The sequence below is a fragment of the Narcine bancroftii genome, chromosome 6 (assembly GCF_036971445.1).
Source record: "Narcine bancroftii isolate sNarBan1 chromosome 6, sNarBan1.hap1, whole genome shotgun sequence".
NCBI lineage: Eukaryota > Metazoa > Chordata > Chondrichthyes > Torpediniformes > Narcinidae > Narcine > Narcine bancroftii.
Genome location: NC_091474.1, coordinates 182,777,629 through 182,785,627, shown reverse-complemented (window position 1 = coordinate 182,785,627; position 7,999 = coordinate 182,777,629).

The following is a 7,999-nucleotide window of genomic DNA, read 5'->3' as shown; positions in this document are numbered from 1 at the left end:
CTTAAGCAAACTACCTGCACACCATTGGTGAATGAGTATCAAATGGTGTAATAAAGCAAGGAATATTCTCAAGTAGACATTACCTAAGGAAATAGATTCAATTTGGAAGATGACATGGCCACTGGAGGATTCAATTATAGGTGGATTGCTTTAAAAATATTGGTCTTGATAAAGGATTGTGGCAATTAGAAGAGTAAGCCAACCAGGACAGCTGAATAAAGAACTGTTCCACTTTGAGCAGTGAGCTACTAAGTATGGATCGATCATGGTTCTTTCTGCACTGCAGCTGTTGCTGTGTAATGTGTAGTTCCCAGTCTGATTGCCACAGCAGGAAGTCTGCTGCACTTGTAAAATGCAAAGGGATACTATTCAGGAGGTAGTCAGCAGGTGAAATCTGGGAGAACATTATGGCTGAGATTCCAGCACAAATATGAATAGAAAAGGGGCAGTGGCATTAGGTTTGAGCTCATACTTTGCAGATACTGTGTTCTCTTTAATGGGCTCTTCTACAATGAGTGCACCATTGTACCAAACACTTTGGCTACCCTCAATTTATTACTTGCAATTTGATTTGTAATTTTTTTCTCATACCATACTGTTGCTTCGTTCCTATTATTTTCTTGCTCTGAGATGCAGACAGATAATTACACAGGGATGTCTTTTTTAAAAAAAAAAGCTTTACCTATCATTTTTAATGGGAAATGTTCTTTTGTTTTTCCAGTAAATATGCTAATTCCTTTGTAAATCAGGAGTACAAAATCTGAATCAGGTAGGATATATAAATTTGCCATAACCACATCAACGTGGCTTACAAGAGATGTGTGGAAGTTTCATCTGGGCAAAATTAGATCCAAACATAAGAGAGGTTTAGTTGGATATTCAGAAAATAGATCCAAGATCTATTGATTGCCTGATGTTTGAACTTCAGAATTGATTTTCAGTGCAACAAAGTTTAAGGACCTCAACTGAGCAGACAAGCTAAGCTATAAATGCCTCACTGACTTTCCTTGCAGTCTCTTTAAATGTGTTTCACTTCATTCATTATCTTCACAGTATCAGAGGAATCGGAAGTGAAAGTCAGATCTAACAGAAAGTGCTGTCAGGAATAGCCTCTGGCATTTTTACTGCTTTGATTCAGATCCCTAGAATTCAGCATTGAAGACAATTTTATAGAAACACATTGAGGGCTCTTGGCAAAGTTCATTGCCGTCAAAAATCTGTGAATGATCAGGGCTAAGAGATCAACTGATTTTCCAAAATGGTTTGATTGCTGAAATCAGGCCAGAAGTGAACAATAGAAAAAAGAGATTTCAAGTGCCATGGGGTATTAGCTCCACAAATGTTCCCATCTTATAATATCTAATGGTTACATTAAGATTTATATGTTGTTTCACTAGAGATCATCTTCAAGGTGCCATCCTCTTTTTGCAAGACAGCTCATAAGATCTTTCTGGCCAGTTATTTTTCTAATTGGAGACACACATACTTTAGGTTCCAATATACCAAGAGGCTTATGAATCTCAGTAACCTGTTGAATAATATTTTAGATTAAATTTGAGATGTTGTAATACCACTTTTTACTTGTGGAACCTCTTGAGTAACACCTAAGTCCAACTCAGCCGAGAGTTGTGTGAAGTGGTAGTAAAAATAAGAAAAGGAACAAATGTAAATATGTAGAATTAAACCACTTTATCATGGGAGATCCAGCATTTAGAAGTGTATCTATAATTTGCTTGCTCTGTGTTTCAGGGCCTCTTTCAAAGTTGCTCCTTCTGCACTCTGCCTGAACAAGAAACCACCTGAAAAAAAAATCAGAATAAAGTAGGGACAGCAAACATGTCATCCCTTTAACAGCATCTGTCGCCCCAACTGCTGGCTGCCTGTTCAGGTCATGGGCCCTTTTTTAATAAGTGTATCATTATCCTATCTTACTAAGTCAATCATTATCCTATGTTCCTGTGATAGCTATTAGAGAATAAAATTGGGTCAGAGAAATTAAGTTTTGCATTATTTTTATCATGTCAAGAGAGATCTTCTCCAGGCAATGCTAAAATTATGCCATGTTCTGCGCAGAACACACTAAAAGGCAGATTGCTTGATTGAGCAGTTCAACTCATATGGCACTCTCAGATTTGAGAATTATGTGGCCGAAGTAGGGGATACTTTTTATAAAAGGAGTAATTATGTCTGTAGATATTTGATTTCCACAGAAATACACACACATATATATTGATCCTTACACGTTGCCCAAATATTGGGTATCATTAATTCTTTTCATCTCCACATCAAGGTCTTAAACTCTTTAGTTCTCCCAACTCTGCCATCTCCCACCTTTAATGAAAAGACAGAAATGCTTGAGGAACTCAGCAGGTCTTGCAGCCTCCATAGGAGGTAAAGATGTTTGAGGTCTGAGCCTTTCCTCAATGTATGAGTAAAAGCCAATATTAAAAGGCCTATATAGCAGAAGCCTATATTAAAAGGCTGGTGAAAAGGGAAGATTGGGAAGGAGAGTACTGAACAACAGACAAAAGGTGTTAATGGGATGAGAGGGAAAAGGTGAGAATTGGTTGAGAGAGGGGAGTAATTTTTTTTTTGCTTCACTTGGAAGGACTGTTTGGGGCTGTGGGCACAAGTGGAGCATATGCTGCAGCTCAGGGGTAGGCGCCAAGAGGGTGATTGCGGGAAGAGTGAATGAGAGAAATCTGTAAGGATCATCTACTGTATCCAGTGCTCCTTTTGTGGTTTCCTCTACATCAGAGAAACTGGATGCAGACTGGGAGATCACTTCATTGAGCACTTCGACTCTGTCTGCCGCAATAGCCAGTGGTAACTCATTTCAATTCTCACCCCATTCCCTTGCTGACATGTCCATCCATGGTATCATGCAAGGCTTGGCTGAGATCACTTTACAAATTGGAGTAACAGCATCTTATATTCATCCAACAAGATGGCATTAATATCGACCTCTGATTTCCATTCCCCCCGACCAATTTTTCCCTGTCTCCTTTTCTCTACCTTGTGCTCTCTCTCTCCCCCCTTTTTTCTCTATCTCCTTTCACCTAGCCAAGAACTGCAGTCCCTCCCACAATCAATTCTCACCACTCCTCTTATCATATCCGATTAACACCTTTTGTCTGTTTGTCTGTACTCATCACCTTCCCATTCTTTCCTTTTCACCAGCCTTTCAATGAAGGCCCCTGCCTGCCTTTTGCTCATGAGTTGAGGAAGGCCTCAGACCCAAAACCTTGGTAATATATCTTTATCTCCAATGGATGCTACAAGACCTGCCAAACTTCTCCAGTATTTGTGTTTTTACTACAATCACAATGTTAGCATCCTTTTGTGTTTTACTCCCACCTAACTGAATCCCTGTTGCATTTCTCTGATCCTCTCCTTTACCAGACCCGAATATTTTTTTCCCCAAGGAGCTGATTGTTATCTCCCATAAAGACTGATCACACATCCCCAGTTTGATTCCTTGCCTCCCCATTCACCATGACATTTCCTCAAAACTTATAGAGACCCAAGTCTACGACACATTGAGAACTCATTACTTACCAGAGGCCCAGGCTTCCAATTTGTATCCTCATAACATTCCCCACCTAATGATGCTTGAAACTGAATTTGCAGGACTTGCAGGATTTCAGAATTTATTCATAGGGGATGGGATGGAGGTACTGTTCTTGTTTTCGCATTTTATGAATATTTATCTTATTTATTATAGAAACATTTTGCTCAGCATTCCAGGTTTAGGGAGCTACATGTCATTGCCATATGTCAGCTGTCATACTGGATCCCTCTACTCAACTCTATTTGTCCTTCTGGAGTTGTTGAGAATTTCTTTACAGTCTTCTGGTTTGAAGCAGCCATTTCCAATCCTTCTCACTTTCTCTCAGCATCAGGCAGTTGAATACTCAGGAAAAACCATACGTTAAGTACTGAGTCAAAACATCCATATTACTATCTCTGATAACTTTAGGAGGGAACACCAACCAAGGAATAATAAGTGAACTTATCATCAAGCAATACTACCTGGTGAGTAATGAGGCTATTTACATATATAGAGATGCATTTATTTTCAAAGAGCCGGACTTACAGAAACAGTCTACATTTTCCAGCCAAAAAATAGTATTACTTCAAAAAGGTTGAAACTTGACAAATTGGACCTCCAATTTGAAGGTCAACATCATTATACAAAGAGATAATACATAACATGGCATTTTAATTAAAGCTGTTACAGAAGATCAGAGTACCATTTTTGCAGATAGATGAAAAAAATTGCATAACAATAAATTACAGTTGCCTTTCCCATAATTTCATGAAAATAATTTATTGTGCAAATTTAAATGTCCCAGATACAGATAAGATAATTATGGGAAGGTACATGCTTGCAGCAAGCTGATCAGTACAGTTTATCTACAGGTAGCAAATACAATATGCTGACAAATTTTTTTCAAGCTTGAGCAAGAGGTGAGATAAAACTAACTACAGTATATTGGAGTGCTGCGGGATTCAGAGATGGGGTTACTCACCAACAGTGCAGAATCTCCTCATGGTTGCAGAGATTCTTTACACACATCACCCATCTAGATATGGCAGTGAGGCTGACTCTGCCAGGGTAGCTGGGGTTGGGAGAACTATTTGATATTATAATTTCCAGCTGCTGTCCACAGCAAATTGGGCATAACAGGGAGCACCCAATGCGAGGTCAGGAGAAGGCCCTGTTGGTAAGTTGCTCGGAAAGAATTAGCTGTTGTCACTGGATCAAAACTTGTACAATACTTAAGTTTGTCCATCAGCCTCCTTTACCATGAAAGCATTCTAGCCCTTTCAGATGGAACCCACTTCTCCCTCTATGATAACATGGTGAAGTGGTGTTCAGATCACCATGTGGAAGTGAAACAGGAGTTGTGGAAATTTTGGTGGGAGAAGTCACACTGGTCACCCTGCCTCATCACCCAACCGGAAATCTTGCTGACTTCTCGGGAGAGCAGTGTTATGACCCCTTTGTACTAGGTCAAACTATCTCATTAGATTCTGCGAGTTGAGGATATTTGAACCAGTAAATGCTTGACTTAAAACTGCTTGACTTAATCAACATTTGAAAGGTAGCATCTCAGTGTGAACAAAAGAAATAGGTATGGCTTTCTGCAAGTGAACTTCGTAAGGTAGTATTAATTGGGGTTATAAATTTAGAATAAACAGTACCTTCTGTTAAATATGAACAATTTGGTTCTAAATAGCTTGGATGAAAATTTGAGCATTTCTGATAAATTATATGCATTATATTAAATAACTAAATAAATAAATAGATAAATAAATATAAACATGGATTCAATTAGGTATTTGCATCACTTTCTATTTCATAAAATGCAAGTAAAATTTACTTCAATCTTGAATAAAATATTCAGCACAGATCTCCAGTAGCAGTTTCTGCTTCCGATTTGAATATTAGTTTCTAATACAGATCACCAAAATGGAGAGAGGATAAAAAATGGTACAGCTTCAATCATTGATAGGTTTTTTTGTATTATTGTCACATCATTTGAAAACACAAGAAATGGATTTTATATAACAAGAAATCATGCATTGGCAGAGGGGAGAAGCAACTGTTTTCCAGTTACCGTAACAACAAGCTCATTTTCATAACTCAGGTTATGAAAGAAAACTATGCTCAAAGAGAGCTGAAGGAAAGTTTAATATTTTGCAGAAGAAGATTTGGAAAATATCTTTCCTTCAATAAGGTTTATTTGAATTTTTTTTAAAAAAAGAACATTGTAACATCTTTTCAGTAAAGAGTGAGCCACATGACTGGTACTTCTTTAAATGAGTTAATGAGCTAAGAAGCAGCATATGTTAATTTCAAGCTTTACTGCTGCCTGGGTCATTTGTATTTTACTTACATTTACTCTAGGGCTTAAAGCAGATTAATTGATCCAATGAAAATTATTTTGATTTATCAATCCTCAGAAGGAAAAAAAATTTCTTAATTTTAAATGTTTATGTAACCAATCACAGTTTTTGATGTTCAGGGTATTATGGATGGCTAATCTACTTAATTCCAGAACTTTTTTAAGTTAGGGAATCTATTATACAGGAAAAGAGGAATAATGCCTTTAATTTAATGAAGAATACTATCCTTTCTGCATTTAATATGGATTCACACTAAGATTTTACTTTAAAATTGTTATCTATTTGACATTTGCACAGTGATGGATGCAATTACAGTATAACACTGATGATCCACAATCTGATTATTTAGGATATCTTCTTTTATCTGAAATCCTCACTTTTCTCATTTATTTTCGGAGCCCAAATGATCTCACAGAAAATAACTCACCCAACGTGAAATTACGTCGACAAATATCCTCATTTCAGGTAATTCCCTCCCCTCTTTCTATTTCTTCTTTAGTTTCCCCTATTGACTTTTTTCTCCAACTCCCTTTCAAATTGTGTGCCACTGTCTCCCAGCCACAAGCAGTCAGAAGAATCCCTTGAACCAGCGTCATCAAGGAGAGTGGGCTCCCTTGCAGGACTGGGACCTCGGTGTTAGCGGCATCCCCTTCCCTCCCTCCCTCCCTCCTCAGCACACCGCTCTCAACGGCGACTTCAAATTCTCCCGTCAGCCTAGTACCGCACTCCTTGGTGTGCATGTGCAGTAAGCCTAGGGGAGGATTTGGAGTTGGGATTTGGGTGTCAGGAGCTCCAGTGATCAGGGAGGCACGAGCCCCCTCACTCACCAGTGAGTGTTCTGCTGGCCCGGGAAGCCTCCCTGGGGATCAGCAGCAGTGGTGAGGATGTGTCAGGGATTGGCAGCAGCGGTTGGAGAGTCTTGGTGATTAGCAGAGGTGGGGACATGTCAGGAATCAGCAGCGATGTTGTGGCTAGCATTTTTTTGGTAAGAATTAAGCATTATTTTAATACTTTAAAAGCCTTCCCTTGTTGTTTAAACATCCATACAAGTGAGTTGCTGTTGCTACTGGGTTGGTTTTTTTTAAATGACTAGTTCTCCGAAAAAAATCATTTATCTGACATAGGCCCGATCCGGACCATTTTGGATTATCGGAGTTGCACTGAAATTATAAATACTCATACTGATGTACAATGGCATTTCTTGCAAGCTTTCAAATGTAAGCTGGTATATTAATTTCCAGTTAGTGTCCAGTTAGTTTCAGCCCTTCAGAAAGCATAAGATCACTGCATAGCAACTGTATCCACAAGTGCCTTTCTCCTATGTACAAATCACATTTAAAAATGATTTAACTCTGGTTACATTTCACTTGCAATTACTCATGATGAAATTACACCAATTGGGAAATTGATCCATGCAAGTTGGTGCACAATTCTCCTTAATTTATCTGACATTTTCAGTCATAAACATCATGATGTCACATGTCATACCATGTTCTCTCCTCTACTAAAGTTTTGGCAGAAGCCTAAGACTTTTGTTGAACATTCAAAAGAAAAGGAAGACATTGTACTGAGATAGTCAATGAGATATAAATTAAGTTGTCTCCATTCTGACACTGATGTCCAACACACAGCATCTGGCAGTCTCAGTTTTCAATGCTTCAGATTGTTTCGCATTAATTGGAGCTTTGATATACTGTGCCTACGCTTTGCCATCTCTACCACAATGATCATTCCACATTTCACAATCCCATTGGACCAGACTCAGCACAGGATCTGAGCAGTGCAGATGGTCACGTGATGGGTTTTCATCCTCAAAAGATTCCTATATTTTCCCTTGTACTCAGGGGAGCCTTTTCTGCAACAGTTCCATATCGGGAGGTAGTTAATTTTAGGTCGGCTGCCTTTCCCAGTGATTAGTGCAGAAAAGATGTGGCTTTGATAACTTTTCATGCCTCATCCATCATGATTCATACAGCCTAATATTGGTGTACTGCATTCCAGGTCTATACTACCACTGTTTTAAACATTGTTCTTTGCTCAAATCTGCTCTTCCTTGGGAGTGACCCAATTCAGTATTAATGTTGAT